This window comes from Candoia aspera, chromosome 2 (genome assembly GCF_035149785.1).
Source record: "Candoia aspera isolate rCanAsp1 chromosome 2, rCanAsp1.hap2, whole genome shotgun sequence".
Taxonomy (NCBI): domain Eukaryota; kingdom Metazoa; phylum Chordata; class Lepidosauria; order Squamata; family Boidae; genus Candoia; species Candoia aspera.
In genome coordinates this window covers 175,470,905-175,487,897 of record NC_086154.1, presented here as the reverse complement: position 1 = coordinate 175,487,897, position 16,993 = coordinate 175,470,905, and positions in this window count along the sequence as shown.

Here is a 16,993-nt window from a genome sequence, read left to right as displayed (position 1 = left end):
CCAGGAAGCCATAGGACTTGTATGCCATTGGGAACGGAAAAAAATCCCAGAAGGCAATGGCAAGCCACTTACATATTGCTACCAAGAAAGCTACGTGGACATGTCCCTGAAGTCACAAGAAGTCAAGCTGGACTCAAAGGAGACTGTACCTTATAACCCTGTTAACATCCCCTAATGTGTGCTCTGTGATGAAGGTGAAAAACTGACTTCAAGGCGCTATGGTGATCATTACGACCAGGATATATTTATTGATAGTAATATAAACTCTACAGATAAAGATGTATGGGATACAAGTAGAACTAGGTTATGGGACAGGGTAGGGGCACATGTTAACTAACGCTGTTGTGATACAGAGTTTATAGAACTGCAGTGGTTTTCATTTCTTGATAGGCTTGGGAGCAGGAGCTGGATAGGAGAGGGGTAAAAGTAGACATCTGCAGAGAGGTGAGAATTGTAAGGATTGAAAAAGCAGAGGATGCATCTTAAGGAAGTGCCTAGAAAATCTGTCTTGTAGCCTTTGTGGGAAAGTAACCTAAGGAACTTAACATGTTCTAGTTTAGTGTTATTGGGGGGACTGATTTCTTATAGGCTCAGTTGCCTTTGTGCAGCATAGAAGAAAGTTGTTCCTGTTATTTTATAGGATAAATATATTGTTGCTTATCTTCTGGTGTCACCTGACCACATTTCAGTGATTTCAGTCACACCTCCCTAGGCTTTTTCTCTTTCCCAGCCTTCATCATAAGTGGGTCTCCCCAATGATTTGGTGTTGGGTTCCTTTACACTCTCTTCCTTTGGATGACCTGATTTCATCAGTTTAATTGTTGCACGCATACCGACAAGTCCCAAATGCACCCCTCTGTCTCTCTTTTGTCAGCATCCTGTTCCAAGTGCCTTGGTGGGCTTTTTGAGTGGATGTGTTCCCACCCTCTCAAACTCAACATGAATAGGGATTGTTGTGTTCCATTCTGATCATCCCATCCCTTTATATTTTCATTGCTGCCAGCTGTGGACTTCCTTGGCTGTAGGAACCTGGGAATCAAATCAGTGAAGAGGGATTTTCTTTAAAGCCCTTCATTAATAAAGCCACTAAAATGTGAAGCTCTCATGTAATGTACATTCCTGGGATACATTGGTTCTTAGCCATGGAGACAACAGAGCATCTGTTTATGTCCTGATTATCTTACATTTGGATTTTTGCAGCACTCTGTAGGCTGGATTACCTGATAATTCTCTCCATCCCCTAATCCAGTACAATTCTGGACCTCCTTCAAATTATCACCCAATTGCCAGTCTCTATGCAGACTGAACATTGGAGTACCAGTTTAAGTTGCTAATGCTAACTCATCAGCCTTGCACACCAGGGTACTAAGGGATTTGGAATATCGGCTTGTGTTTTATGTGCCTTGGGCTTGACCGGATCAACTAGGCAGAGCCATCTGGGACCTCGTCATAGTAAAATAGCCACGTCACAGCTTAAAAGCTTTTTCCCCATCTAGTGCCAGTCCTTTGGAATCAGCTTCCACCAGAATTAGGCCTTATGCCGGGAGTGTGATTTACACAATTGAAAAAGGTGTTCAAAACATTTTTTTAATTAGCTTTTGTGAAGCTGGATTAAGGATTAATTTTATGCAGCAGTATATTGTTATAGTGCCTGCCATCTGGAATGCAGATGAGATCCGGGTGGCTCCTGCCCCCCCCCCCCCGCTAGGGTTCCCAAGGGGCTTAAAGACCTGGCTGTTCTCCCAAGCCTTGGGTGAGGGTATTTGAAGCCCCTTGCAAGTTTCCTTGGTATGTGTTTTTGTTTCGTTAGTCAGATGTGCCATCTTGTTCTTTATTTTGTTCTTATTCTATTATTTTTGTTGATTTTGTCTTTTTGAATTGTTTTGTATTTTATTCCCCTTGCCATATTGTGAGCCTCCCAGAGTCATTCTAGGCAACACCTAAATCAATCAGATTAAAATGAATTAAAAGTACAGGTATTAATTATTGTTTTAATGTTATGGCCTATTCAGATTACTGAGGGTCTATATTTTACTTATGGTTTTAAATGGGATTGTAGTGAGTAATTGTAATACATGTTGATGCATTTTATTTGGTACTGCACCTAGCTATAAACATACGAAAAATCAAAACTACTTTTACAATTATTATATACTTTGAGAAAATTAGATTTCTGTGTTAGTGGAGGTTCCAAAACGGGGGAATACTTGACTTAAAAATAGTTCTCCTGAGCCCAGACTTCATGAATATACCTGCTTTCATATTATAAATTCATTGTCAGGAATTTGTGATGAGCCAGTTTGGTGTAGTGGTGAAAGTAATGGACTAGAAACTAGATTTTACTCCTTCCATAGAAACCAAAGCTGGCTGGTTGACTTTGGGTCAGTCACTCTCAGCCCAACCCACCTCACAGTTGTTATTGCTGTGGGAAAAATAGGATGCAGGGCCATTATGCCACCTTGAATTGTACAAAATAAAGGTGGGAGATGATGATGATGATATATAATTTTCCTCTCACTGTTCCCACAATTTCTATAAAGAAGTCTTCTATCTCCTGCCTCATTTAAACTGGAAAGATGGCACTCAGGATTCCAATTCCATACTAAAAGACCATAAATCAGCAAACATTCTATCTGTAAGTGTAATGCACAGTTAAGTAAAAGATACTGAAGATCATGACCTGAATTTTCTTGGTACAGGGAAGAAAATGTGGCATCCAGGACAAATTCATGCATTCTTCTGTGAGGAGGAAGGCCAAAAACCACATGCTATTTAAGATCAGTTACTTAAATTCATCTTAATGTGGGCTTTGTTTGTTGTCTGGAACCCAAAAAGAGGGTTAACTGGACGTTAGCCATCTATTCTGACATCTGGCATAGAAGCAAAATAGAGTCACCTCACAGAAATAGGCCTCCTACAACTGCAGTCCTGTTTTTCATGCCTACAGGTGAAACAGAATGCAAAGGGGGATGGGAGAGATTTGGTCTGCTCCACCTGTAGTGGCTCTGACCCTGATTCAGCTACCATGATTATTTAAATTAAAGGGCAGCTGACCAGTGACAACAAAGATACCTAGGGTACTGCCCCATATGGCTACTCCCTAGAAAACTAAGGTTATCATTGGTAGCTGCATCATCTGGCAACAGATCACTGGTTAGTAACCATGGTTTAATATGCTAAGCTACAGTGATTGGTTTTACACATTAGGGTACGCCAAGACCCAGCCACTTATTGTACATTATGGCTTTGTGCAATAAGTGATCCATTCTTTGTGTTTCATGTCTGCAGGACATGAACCAACAAAACCAGTCGTGTTTTGTATTAGCTTACATACTTCCCCAAGAAGTATAAAGCTTGATGGGTGTAGAGTTACCTTCTTGTAAGGGCAGAACTCTGGAGATTTATGAAGTTTTTGTAATAGTTGTGAATGTTGTTGAGCAGATAACATGCAGACGAGCCCAGAGTCAGGCTTGGTAAGCGGGCCAGAAATAGAATGTGTTTTAAAAGGAAATTACACGTATTGAATATAGTGATAACAATATGCCTGACTCAGAATAGCTATTTTAAATTAGCCTGTAGAATAACTTCACCTTTCAGTAACCATTGTTTCTGAGCATATTCATAGGTCACAATTTCCTAATGGATGTGCTTAAAGTTGGAAGCGATGTATGGCTATAGTTAGGAGCCTAACGATGGCTTGTTTTCCCTTGCCCTGTGCAACCATATTTCTATGTTATTACTATATTGTCCATAGAATGAAGACCAAAAGAAGATGCCTTGAAGCTGCAACCACATAGTTCAACAAACAGTACACCATCTGCTGTGGAATAATGTCGTTTCTAAACTAAACGGTTCATTTAGCATATAGGTAATTTTCCAGCTGGACTGCAGTTTCTGTGAATTCGTTAGGGATCAGGTTAAAATGTGCAGCTTCTTGGTTGCTTTTTCTATTGCTTAAATAAAAAATAATTCTCTTTTAGATCATAGTGCTTGTCAAGAATATCAGAACCCATTGTATCAGCTACATTTAGAGGTACTCACGTAACTGCAGATTATCTGGTAAACTGTTGGAGATTGCATGATCCCTTGGAACCCAGGAGCCTTTCTGACCACAAGGACAAAGGGCGAGAGAGACATAAGGAGAAGGGTTTCACAGGCTGTCCATGTGTCTATTTTCCACCTGGCCTATTGTTAGTAAAATGTTTCTGTGTGTTTAAGAGACAAAGGGAACTTCCTCTCTCTCTCTTGAGCTTCCTCATCTTCCAGACATAGTTTAGATAGAAGCAAAGTTAGCATTTATTGTTAGCTGGGCTAAGCCTGTACTCTGTATCCAAGGCAACTGTATTATTTTACTTTTAATGGGACATTCTGCAACTTAATTGCTCAGTATTCTTTCGGCACTGTGCTTATATTCAGGAGCACATCCTCCAGCGAAGAGTCTTGCTGATTCAAATCTCCAAAATAAATTCATTCCAGTGCTTTGCTATTTTAGATTACATATTGTGGATGGTATGTCTGAACATTCTTCTGTATTAAATATTGCAATCTGAAAACAGTAGGGTTTGAATTGGCCATATGCCATGTGGTTGTAAGATAAATCTTTGCCATTACAAAAGTGGGGAATCTATGGTGCCCAGATATTGTTGAACTACAATGCCCAGCAGTCTTAGCAGGGCCATTGGCAAGGGATGATGGGAGTTCAGCAATGTCTTCACATATTAGAGATAAATTTCACTGTGCCTAAGGGCTTGTAGCTCACTCTAACTAGAATTTCTACTTCCTTTTTTCACATAGTTGCTGTCATTAATTTATGGAATTTGCTATAAGAAGATGTTGAGACAACAAGGAGACAGTTAAAGGAGTACTGGACATATTCATGGGCATAAGGCTATTTGAAGTTTTATCATCATGATGACTGTATTTGCTCTACTATTTGACTGAGCTCCTAGAGCATATGAAAGGAAGGGGGCTCTTTCCCTAATACCTTGGTTGTTGGTTTCTCAGAGGCAGATAATTAGAAACTCTGAGACCAGAAAAACTATACAAAATATTATTTACAACAGGGTTTTGCAGGTAATGTAAACAAAAGTTGTATTTTATAGAGGACAGTGTCCTAACAGCCAGGAACCACGCTGAGACAAGAATAGGTCTCTAGTGTTTTATTACTGCTACATCACAGAAAATCCTAACAAACTGAAGAAGCGTGGGAAAAACCCAGACACACAAACCCCAAAGGCTAAGGCGGGCCCGATCTGTGTCTCTTTGAATGGCTACCTAATTCCTCAGTACTACGCATGCGCTTTACAGCCTGGATGGGAGCGCCCTGCTCGCCATCTTTACTCATGACAGACAGTCTTCTTTTTGAACGGCTGTTGGAGGACAGTAGCTACCAATACATGCTGGCTCCTGATGCAAAACCAGATCCACTTCAGTTTTGACTGAAATAAGTTCCTCAACCCAGATTGACATTATAACTTGTATCAACATGGCATCCCTACACAATCAAATTTGTACACAAATCTGTATTTTGTGCAACAATCACTGGCTTCACGATGGCAGGCATAACCATGCAATCAAAGCCCTGCCCTTTTTACACATATGCAATATGTATGTTCTATAAAGGGCGGAGTTTGATTACCTGGTTGCATCCACTATTTTGAAGCCGATGACTATCACTGCAGAGGGCCCTGTTTTTATGGTGAGGTCTGTCATCACGTTCTGCTTGTCCCTGCCTTTATTCTTACAAAGACACATCTACAATTTATATTCCAAATATTTACTATTTAAGTACTTACCGCCCCTTCCTGTGTTACCCTCTCACCATATTTTAGGGAGGCTATTCATGAGGGGAGGTTCCTCCCCATCAAATGTCTGCATATTCATTAGTCATTTAAGAACACTGCTAGACAAAAAGGCTCCGTGAATGAATGAGCACTGTGCAAATTCAATAGTTCTAAAAACGTGGAGTCAGCTCCCTCCTGCGCGCACACACCTGATCTAGGAAAGAAAATAATAGATGTATCAAAAATAGTTTGGTTTCATAATTATACATTGTGTATGAATTTTCCACAAAGTTCTTATTCCCAAAATTATGTAAACTGGAAATTCAGAATCAGGCAGCTTATATAACATCCTTGTTTAACTCATAACCAAAAGATATGTGACTCACTTTCTGTCAGAATCTATGGCCATTTCCCCTTGCTATTTTACAGACCTAAGCAAGAAGAAAATTAGTAAATTTCTTGTGGGCTTTAATAAGTAGCTAGTGAACTTAAGATTGGTGTAGGTCTATCAGATCTTGGCTACAAAAATCCAGATGATCATAAGGCAAGCAAGAATTACTTTCTTTTACCTCTTTGCTGCCCTCTAGTGGTTGTCCAGGTGTTTAAAGGCCAGATCTGATAACTCTAGCTTGGAGAGTTGCAACTTCAGCAGGCCTGCTCCAGCATTTGCTGTATCTAAGCACAGGTTCAGAGTGTTTTGATTTATCAACTAATTGTGCACATATACATTCTAATTACTAATTGCATAGTTGTACAACAAACAAGCAAACAAAGAGTTCTCTAGAACTCTTCATTATTAAAGGTGATAAACAAGGCAAAAGTGAAAGAAGCAAAAGATTGGTTGATTTTCAGCCGTGAGGTCTGCATAGCATTTAGTTTCAGGCTTAAGATGGAATGGGAAATAGGCTGCAGACATTCATCTTAGAGTTTGTGAGGGGCTGATACAGTTTTCAGTTGTACCTGGGACTCTTCTAGGGACACTGGAATACAGAAAAAAGAAAGCAATAGTTAATCCAGCTGTAACTCAGAATTCTGCCTTGGGTAGGTTTCTTAATAGGTGATAAAACAGAACTGGAGAAAAACTAGACCATTTGTATATTGACAGAGCTGGAAATAATTTTACATGTAGATAGTTTTTAAAAGTCATCAGAAGCCAAAATAGGTAGTTTTACCCATTTGTTGGAGGGCCATTCCCTCTGAGAATACCGCCTCAGCTTCCATCTGTTAAAGGATACAGTTTTGTAGTTGCATCCCAAATTTTCCAACGATGCCTAATATTTAAGCCTGTAGGTGGCAGTAGCTGCCTCGGAAAGTCTCAGATTCAAGTCCTGTCCCTCTGAACTGTTTTCTTCATTAATGGTTTTGCAGCAGCCACATCAGGGATGACGGCTAAAAAGTTCTAACTTGATGCATGGAGTTGATTGACACATTTCACCAGTAATGTCAGAATATATTAATAAAAAAACATTGCCTCAGGAGGGATTTTCTGAAAAGATAATGGTAAGATCCCCAAACCTGAGACAGAGTTTAAGAGACTGAATAATCTGTCAAGATACAAGAGGAAAAATCAATAACTATGGTCTGAATGTTATGGGCAGGTATACAGGCATATAATATATAGCAGTAAATACTTTCCTGGGTTTTAAGAATAAAATCCAACCCCATCCCGCCCCCAAGAACTTGCCCCATAAAATAGGTCTATGTCTGCATGATTGGAAAGGATGTAATGGTTTTCAGAAAGAGCAGGCAGCATGGTATAGTCTTCACATATATATGTATTTGTGCACATAATCAGATTCTGAAGAAGTCAGATAAATAATTTGTAATAAAAGAGCATAGACTGCCATAAACCTAAATTGGTTTCGAATTTGCCTGTTACCCCAAACAAACAGATCAATTTTGATCATCATCGTGTCTTGAAAAGTAGAGGTTTGGAAGCAATATGAAATTAAATACCTGCTTTTGGTCAGAACAATACCGGGGTTATCACTCTGCTTGTTATTACTACGGTGCTTTCAAATGTGGTAAAACTTAGAGATCCCTGCTACCTAGCCTACAGAAAGGGGATGAAGGATTTTGCCCCCAAACTTTGCTCTGATGAGCTCTAAGAGCTCACTTAGTTGAGCTCTTGTTACCTTCTTAGTATGGGGAACGTGCTAATAGTTTTTTTCCCTTGATCTCCTTAGTTCCTTCACAGCTTCCAGCCCCTAAAGATCCTTAGATCAAAAGTGGGCAAAATTAGAACCTGGTGTATTGATGCCTTGTAGCTTCTTTATGACTGGGTTGATTCTTGCAAGTCTCAGATTAGATGGCAGTCTAGGTCCAGTCCTCTGTTCTCAATTAGAGGGTGTGCTCAGAGACTTAATATAGATTAATTGTTATCTCAACTATTAAGAGACTCTGAATATACATTATCATTTTGTAAATTTAAAATGCTTGAACTGGTTGCAAGGATCCAAAAGGGAAGGGAAGGGAAGGAGGAAGAAAGAAAAAGAAAGAACAAAAGGAAAGAAAGGAAGAAAGAATGAATCTTAGACAGGAGTCCTAATATCCCCAGCCTAATGTTATATAGGCAATCCATACTGAATTCAATAGAACTATTCTAACGTAAGTATACATAGGACTGTAACTTTTAATTGTTGATTTTATGTTCTGTTGAGTTGTGTATTAAAGGTTGTACCCCTAAATAGATTTGAGATTGGTTTGAATATGTAGTGTGTTGACCCTACTCTAGTGCTGTACTTGAACTTTAATAAAGCCGATGAATAAGCAGTGAGATGCATCCTGCTTTTGCTAGCAAGAATTACATGATTTTGTGCCAGAATTGATGCTGACAGATAGGACCAGCATAATGTAGTTCCTTCAGTTACCTAAGTCTTAATATTGATACTCCATTGCATTGCAGATAAGATCCAAGGCAATAGTCAATAGCAATGTTTCTCAACCTTAGCAACTTTAAGATGTGTGGACTTCAACTCCCAAAATTCCCCATGGCTGGCAGGGGAATTCTGACAGTTGAAGTCCACGCATTTTAAAGTTGCTAAGGTTGAGAAATGTTGGTCAATAGGTCTGTATGACATCGTCCAAGAAGAATTAGGATGGTACTAGGTAAGGAATTTCTTAATTCCAAACCTTGTCCTGTTGCAAGATGCCACCTTAGTTTGCCATTCAGCTCCAAGTATAACATCTGCTCTGAAGAAAAAGATGCTCTTCAGTATTACACTAATAAAATTTTGTTTGTCATAGTCATTTTACCAAAATGGAGCATAAATACATTTCTCCAAATAAGGAGACTGAGAGGTAGGGAAGCTTTTTTAAATTTATAAACACATGTAAAATGTTTCAACACAGGGAGATATTACCCATTTTTGTGATAAAACCCAACTGATTCCTTGTAGGTGAACTGCAGATTAGGTTTCTGTCTCTGTTCTTATTATCCAAGAGTCAGCCTATTCTGATTAATGCCAGAGCTTGTTAGCAAAATTAATCAGTCATAATCAGAGCAGCTTCACTCTTTGCATTTTTATAAATTGCATAATCACGTTTTCCTCCTCTACTTGAGGGATAATTACTGTAATGAACACTTGATTTTTCCCCTCCTAGTTGGAAATGTCAGAGATGTAGTCAACGTACAAGGTAATATTAAAGCAGAGCAAAGGATGAAACAGGAGGTCTTGATAAGCATTTGTACGGCTGACAATAATAGGACTGTTAGCTTATTTCTGAGTGTTTAGTAGAAATGCATATAGTTGGAATAGGGCCAGAGCCAATAATCTGGATAAAAAGTTTTGTGTATTAGTTGTGTATTTTAGTGAGCTTGCATTCTCTTATGCAGCAGAAGGGAACCAGCTTATAAAGTGCCTGCACCAGAGAATTCACCACAATTTGATTCTTGTATGTTTGGTGTCCACACAGATTCTTAAAATCTGTGTATGTTTCTGTTAACAGGCTCTAGTTTAAAGTGGATTACACTTTTTAGATCTCCATGTTGCTTAACACCTGTTACACATTACCCTCTGTTTTATTTTTAATGTTTTGCTCTGCTGTGGCTTTTGATTTTAAGTATGTGGAATTTGGATTATGTGTTATTGTACATACTCTTGAGCACAATGGACTTTAGGGCAACAAAAAATTTGAATTAAGTATTCTAAACTATAATGCTTTACTTTTTTCTGCGGATTGAATGAAACTGGTGGAATCAATCCTGATTCTGTCCTTTCTGTTAACAGCAAAACACTGAAATTGTAATGAATGCCTATTCTAAAACACTATCAGACTCATGAGCAGGAATCAAAGATATCTGATTTATTAAAGAATAGTATGCAGGATCACAGAGAAAGCTGAGAATGATAAAAGTGCGCCAGATGCAAACTAAAAACCCTCAGTGCAAATGAGATCCCTCCCCCCATAGAATCTTCCCAAGTTCACAATCCCAGGTGCTCCTAACGGCTTTTGATGGTCTGCGGGAAAAGTCCTTGAACAGAGAACATAACCCAAACATTCCATTGTAATGAACACAGATACAGAGCTTGGTACAAGGTTTCACAGCAGCTCCCTCCCAAACAAACACGCGTCAGTGCCATGGCATGTGAAACGTTACGATGTATACTGTACATTGAAACAGTGAACATGACATACTGCCCCCCAAAAGAAAGAAAACACTAAGGCTTCAAAGGGTAAGCAAAGTGGAAACGGCGAACTAAATCAGGAGCATTAACGTGGCGAGCAGGCACCCACTCAGGATGAGGAAAGTGTTTCCATCGGACCAGATACTGGAGGGCGCCTCGAAGCTTGTGAGAATCAACGACCTCCTTGACCTCAAAGTGCTAATGGCTGTCACTCATGATCAGAGCAGGAGGAGGAGGTTGGGGATGCCAGCGGGAGGAGTGGTGGACAGGCTTGAGCAAGCTGCAATGGAAACAGGGTGCAAGCGTTTCAAATTGTGAGGCAGGTCCAATTTAACAGTAACTGGATTGATAAGACCAACAATAGGGAAAGGACCAATGAACTTGGGAGCAAGTTTTTTAGAGGGTTGTGGTGACTTCATAAATTTGGTAGATAGATACACCTGATCCCCAATCTTGAAGTCATGTTGCAAGGAACGATGCTTATCGGCTTGAAACTTGTAAGCAGCCTGGGCATCAGCCAAAGCCTGTTGAATCACCGGCCAGGAATCAGCCAGCTTAACAGCCCAGTCTGATGCAGAACATGTTTGGGAAGGGGGTTGTGGCAGTTCAGGGATGGGAACAAGGTTGTGACCAGAAACCACACGAAAAGGGGTTTGCCCGGTACTTTGATGGACAGCATTGTTGTAAGCCACTTCAGCAAAAGGCAGTAACTCCATCCAATTGTCCTGATGGTAGTTAATGTATGCTCTAAGAAATTGTTCAAGAGTGGAGTTTAAAATCTCAGTAGATCCGTCAGTCTCGGGATGGGAAGAGGTGGACAGCGCTTGTTTGGTGCCAATCAATTTTAAAAATGATTTCCAAAACTGGGAAGTAAACTGTGTCCCGCGGTCGCTGACCAAATGGGAGGGGCTACCGTGGAGATGGTAGATGTGGATGAGAAATAGGCGGGCCAATTGTGGGGTGGACGGGATGGATGCACATGGAATGAAATGTGCCTGTTCGGAAAAAAAATCTTTTACAACCAAATGACAGTTTTCTTCTGACTGGGAGGAAGATCCACAATAAAATCCATAGAAATCTCGTCCCAGGGACGGGACGGGCTGGCCACTGGCTGTAGAAGCCCCTGTGGTTTCCCCCCCTTACGTTTTGACATTGCACAAACAGGACAGGAAGCCACATAGTCTTTTACATTGCGTCTCAACATAGGCCACCAGAATTGACGAACCAAATGTAATGTTTTGACAAAACCAAAATGCCTAGCAAGTTTATCATCATGGGAATGCTGTAAAATGTCAGCTCTTAAAGTTTCGGGTACATAAAGGCGGTGTTGCACCCATGCCAGACCGTTTTCAAAAGAAACTCTGTCTTTATTAGCTAGCAACCAAGTGTCAGATTTCAGCGCCTGGAGAAAGTCTTTCTGTAACTGACAAGGAACTTGCACTTTCCGCTTCCCAGACTGGGCTGGGGGCGGGGTTGCCTGTGCACGGGTCTGGCTCCGAGTGACAGCAACCAAGCCCGGTTGTGGTTCAGTGAGAACAGTCCCAGCCACATCTGCCACCTGGTCAAGGTCCTGAGGTAAACGTGACAAAGCATCACCCAGAAAGTTTTTCTTTACCGGAATAAATTTTAACTGGAAGTTAAAGCGACTGAAAAATTGAGCCCAGGGAATCTGTTTAGGACTGAGACACCAGGGGGTGTGGAGGGCTTCCAAATTCCTGTGATCGGTCCAAACCTCGAAAGGGCATTTAGCGCCTTCCAGGAGGTGACGCCAGGCTTCCAAAGCGGCTTTTACAGCAAACGCCTCATTTTCCCAAACATGCCACCAACGTTCGGTTTCAGAAAATTTTCTGGACAGATAAGCACAGGGTTTTAAGTGATTTTTAGAATCTCTCTGTAACAATATAGCCCCAACTGAGGAGTCAGAAGCATCAACTTGGACCACAAAGGGGTGTTCAGGATCGGGATGCTGTAGAATAGGCTCAGCAGTGAAGAGGGTTTTTAACTTCTCAAATGCTGCCTGGCATTCAGGCATCCAATTCAGCACTGCCCCAGGGTTTTTTACTTTGCGTGTCTCCCCCAAGCCCTTGGTATGGAGTAAATCAGTGAGGGGCAAAGCAATCTCAGCAAACCCCTGGATAAATTGGCGATAGTAAGCAATGAAAAACTGAAATTCAAATACTATTTATGAAGGTCTTTAGGGCCCATACCTGAAGCTTTCATGGACTGCTTGTGGTCCTGGAGTCTCAGGTTTTGTGCTCTTGAATTAGATTTGGGTTAAGTCAGGACAAAAATGATGATTTATGATGCATATTTGCTAGGGTTGAATTAGCCAAGATCCAACTAGGATTTGCAGTGTAATTTATTCCATTAATATTACTTCAGTATTGGTTCCATTGGATAAACATTGGTATGTGCATTGAAACTTCTCAAATGATTCAGAGATACATGGTTCAGTGTGATGCATCCAATTCATGCAGGTATCTGATTCATTCAGAGTGGTGATTCAGCTTGAAGGTGATTCAGTCTAATGCTTGAAATGAAGCTTTGTACTAATATCCAGCACGTAGAGATGCCTCACTGATATAGGGATAATAAAATAAATATTCAAGACTGGACTCTGAATATGAATTTGTACTATTCAGAAACTTAAAGCCACCCTCTTTTTAGGCTGGATCCAGTGCTCCAGAAACTCATATCATTTCAATTCATTCTGTTGTCTCCATTATTGCTGGAAGAGTTCCTCCTGTATCATTAAAAAAACAAAAACAAAAAACAAACTTCTCCCTTCAGAGGTATATGTAGGTGTCTTTCTTTTTTTCTTTAACTGAGAAAGTAGTTAGGGGATCCTTGCCATATATCCAGGCCCCTTTTTATTGCATCATGTCCTCCCTTCTCCACACAGGGAACCCAAGAGCCCAGAATCTCTCTGGAGGAATTACACATAAAAAGGCCCAAGACTACAAAAGCCATCTTTACCACATGATCATGTAGGTCTACTAGCTCCAGGAGAGTTGGTGGTCTGGCTGGTCCCATCTTTCCTTAGCTATCCCTTCAAGCAACAGAAACCCTGGTGTCACCCCACCCAGATCTCAACCCTAACTCTGCATCCCAAATGCCCCCTTCCAGGTGCCTCATGTTGCTTTCTTTTGACTAAACCAGCCACTTAAACCACTTCTGTAACATTTGTAAACAAAATATGAAGTGATCAGGTTATCTTCAGGGCCTTAGCTACAATAAGCCTTTGGGAATGCATTTTCACAGAGACTTACCCAATCTTGCCCTTCCCCAATGCCCCCAGCTACCTGGTTACCCTAATCTTGTTATCCATTCAAAATCCATTATTGGGGTGACCAGCAGTGTACAATTTAAGGGCAGACTTGTCGATCCCTGAATCAATATTCAGATACTTCCATTTGGTATAAAACACCAAAGTATTTTATGCAAACATTTTTGGTGCAACTGCCTTTTTTTTTTTTTTGGTGCCTTCAAGTCAGTGCTGACTCTTGGCAACTGCCTGGACAAGTCCCTGCAGTTTTCTTAGCAAGTTTTTTCAGAAGTGTTTTGCCATTACATCCTTCCCAGGGCTGAGAGCGACTGGCTCAAGGTCTCCCAGCTGGCTTTGTGCCCAAGGTGGAACTTGAGCTCATGGTCTCCCGGTTTCTAGCCTGATGCCTTAGCCACTAGACCAGACTGGCTCTCACAATTGCCATACCACTGTCTAAATTTACAAATAAGGGCTGAAGATTCATGGAGGTTTTTGAATCAGGATGGGTGGATTGGAGTTATTCATCTTGCATTGGCTAAGTCAACTCTTTCCTGAATTGCCCCCATTTGCCCCAAGTTTGATCTTTGCTTTGGGCTGGACCACAGAACTAATAGGTCTCCTTTATTTTGGTGAGTCACACTTCATGTTCCCAATGTAAACACACAATATGAAGCGATAGGTTATCTTCAGGCCCTTAGCTACAATGCCTTAGAAGTGTCAATTGCATGTTTGTTCAGTGTTTTCAGGAAATCTAATACTGTATAACCAGGCTGCCTGGTAAGATTTTTCTACACTTTTAATGCACTTGTAGGAGCCAAGAGGGAATTCCAGTTCATGTTAATGAGGCTTCTAGGGTGGCAATTGTTCTGTATTAATTAGCATTGCAGTAAACAAGTGTAATTTTGTGTACATGCCAAAAGTACAATAAGGGGCTTGTTATCCAGATTTGTTAATGTGATTGAACAGTGTGAGATGAGAAGGCAAAGAAATCCATCCAACATTCCAACATATACTAGGGCTTCATTTTCCTTCTGTGTTATTTCTTTGAAGCTAGTAGCACTGCAGCATGAAAATGGGTCAGTAGAACACAGATTTAATATTCACACTGAAGGGCATACTTTCCAAATTTAATGCTTGCTGGTGTTGGCCAGATCACCCTCAGTTTCTACCATGGGGCTGATTCATGGCCAAACAGTCATGCTCCATCCAACATCTCCAAGTTTGGATGCCAGCGAAACTACTTCGGAAAGCAACAGCTACTTTAATCAGATGCATATGTCACAGGCTCACAGCAGATAGGAATATTTTAGTGCATGGGGAAAGCAAGGTTGATATGGCTCGTACAAATGGAAGATAATTTAATTCTGCTGTTGGCCATTCTCAAAGTAAAAAATCTAAAATGCAGAAAAATGGTTCTTCCTGTGGTTGTAAGAACATCAACTAACTGATTATGTTCACACATTGCAATAAATCCTAGGAATTAAAAGTAAAAAAAAAAAAAGCCAAGGATTTTACTGGCTGTCTAGGAGAGGAACAAGTCAGAATTACTGATTCATATGACACATGGCAGGAGGAGGGGCTAAATAGGAGAAATCAAGCAGCATGCGCATATTGCCAGGGTATATGAATACATCCAGTGCTACTCATCTTAGAGTGCCAGATTATTCAGAATGAATAGACACTGAGAAAAGCTAAAATCTTCCTCTCAGTCCTTTGAGATCTTCGGCGTTAAGCATCTCAAAGAGAAATGTATCGTAGCATTATTTTTTTTTTTAGATTAAGGCTATTTTATTACATGAATTGTTTTTAGCTGATTTTAAACACATGCATATTATACTGTACAGAGAGAGGGGGATGGGTGGGGCATAGCAAAGTATATAGTGAATGTGTGGGAATGGTTTGTATGTGTGAAAAGGGGGGGAGGTGTGGTTTCTGTGTGAAAGGATGTCCGTTGCCTAATTCATTGCAGCATGCAGAATGTGAAATTGTGGCATAGATGGAGTTGGGCTATTTTCAAGTTGGGTGCAGAGCAGAAGCTGTTGAAGCCTTGGTAGAATCTGTAAGTTATTATTGTCAATTCATCTGAGATTGATCGATCACAAAGAGAGCCCTTTGGAGGTAGTCTCAAAAGATGCATGGTTTCATATCAGTGTACACTACATTCATTATGAAGTTGTTTGAATAACCATGGAATATGAACTTCCTCAAAACTCTAAGTAATTTGTTGAGGAGCAAATGGAAAAACCTAATGGTTTGATGTGCCATATTCCTGATGGCACATACTTCATAATTTGTGGCGCATTAGTGGTTAAAAGCTATATACAGTACATCAGTATATGTCAGAAAGGCAGACTGCAATCTTTTAGGATAGTATCTCTTCATCACTGGGTCCCAGTTCTTCAAACCTCAACTCACATCTTAAAAATTGTGACCAACGGCATCTCCAGATTGCCTGAGTTTAATCTTAGCATGTTTATCCTTTTCCAGTCCAATACCAAAAAGCTACCTTGAGTGGTATGGACTGCTTCCTTGATATTGGATGACAGACAACAATGGAGCTAAGTCAATAACATATTGGTTGAGCCACATTCAAAAGAGCTGAATGACTGCACCCAGTAGCTTCCTGTAGATGTAAAATGAAGTGCGAAGCAAGATAGAACCTTATGAGCCATGGTATTGATCGGAGGACTAGCTTCCAGACATGGTCTCTTAGAAATAATTTGATACCCATACCTACAGTATCTCCTATCATTTCTGCTCGCCCTACCAGATCTAGCAGGGAGGACTTGCTCTGGATCCCTCCTATTAAACAATGTCATCTTGTTGGACCCAGGAGTCATGCTTTCTCTGTCGCAGAGACTGCCCTGCAGCACAGCATCCCTTCAGAGATCTCAATGGCCCTGACCCTGTTAGCCTTTTGCAAGGCATTAAAGACCTGGCTGTTCCACCAGGTGTTTGGGCCAGGAGGTTAAGTGAGCTCTGCCAGCTAATGTGGTTTTACTTTAAGTTGAAATTTGCTGTTTTCAACCTCAGACATTTATTATTTGAATTATTGTAAATGCTGCTTTAACTTTGTGTGCCTCCCAGAGCCACTACTGTGAGATGGGTGGCCATATAAATTAGAAGGGAGGGAGGGAGGGAGGGAGTCCCTAAGAATCAACCCTAATTTGCAGTCCAAAGCAATACCCTGTCCAATTGCACTGAATTCTGCCAAGAGAACTAAGAGGGCTACTGCTGCTACAGTTTTAGTTTTAGAACCTGGGGGAAAGGCTACGTTGAACAGAGTTTGATTGTTGATGGATAATCTGAGCGTTCTT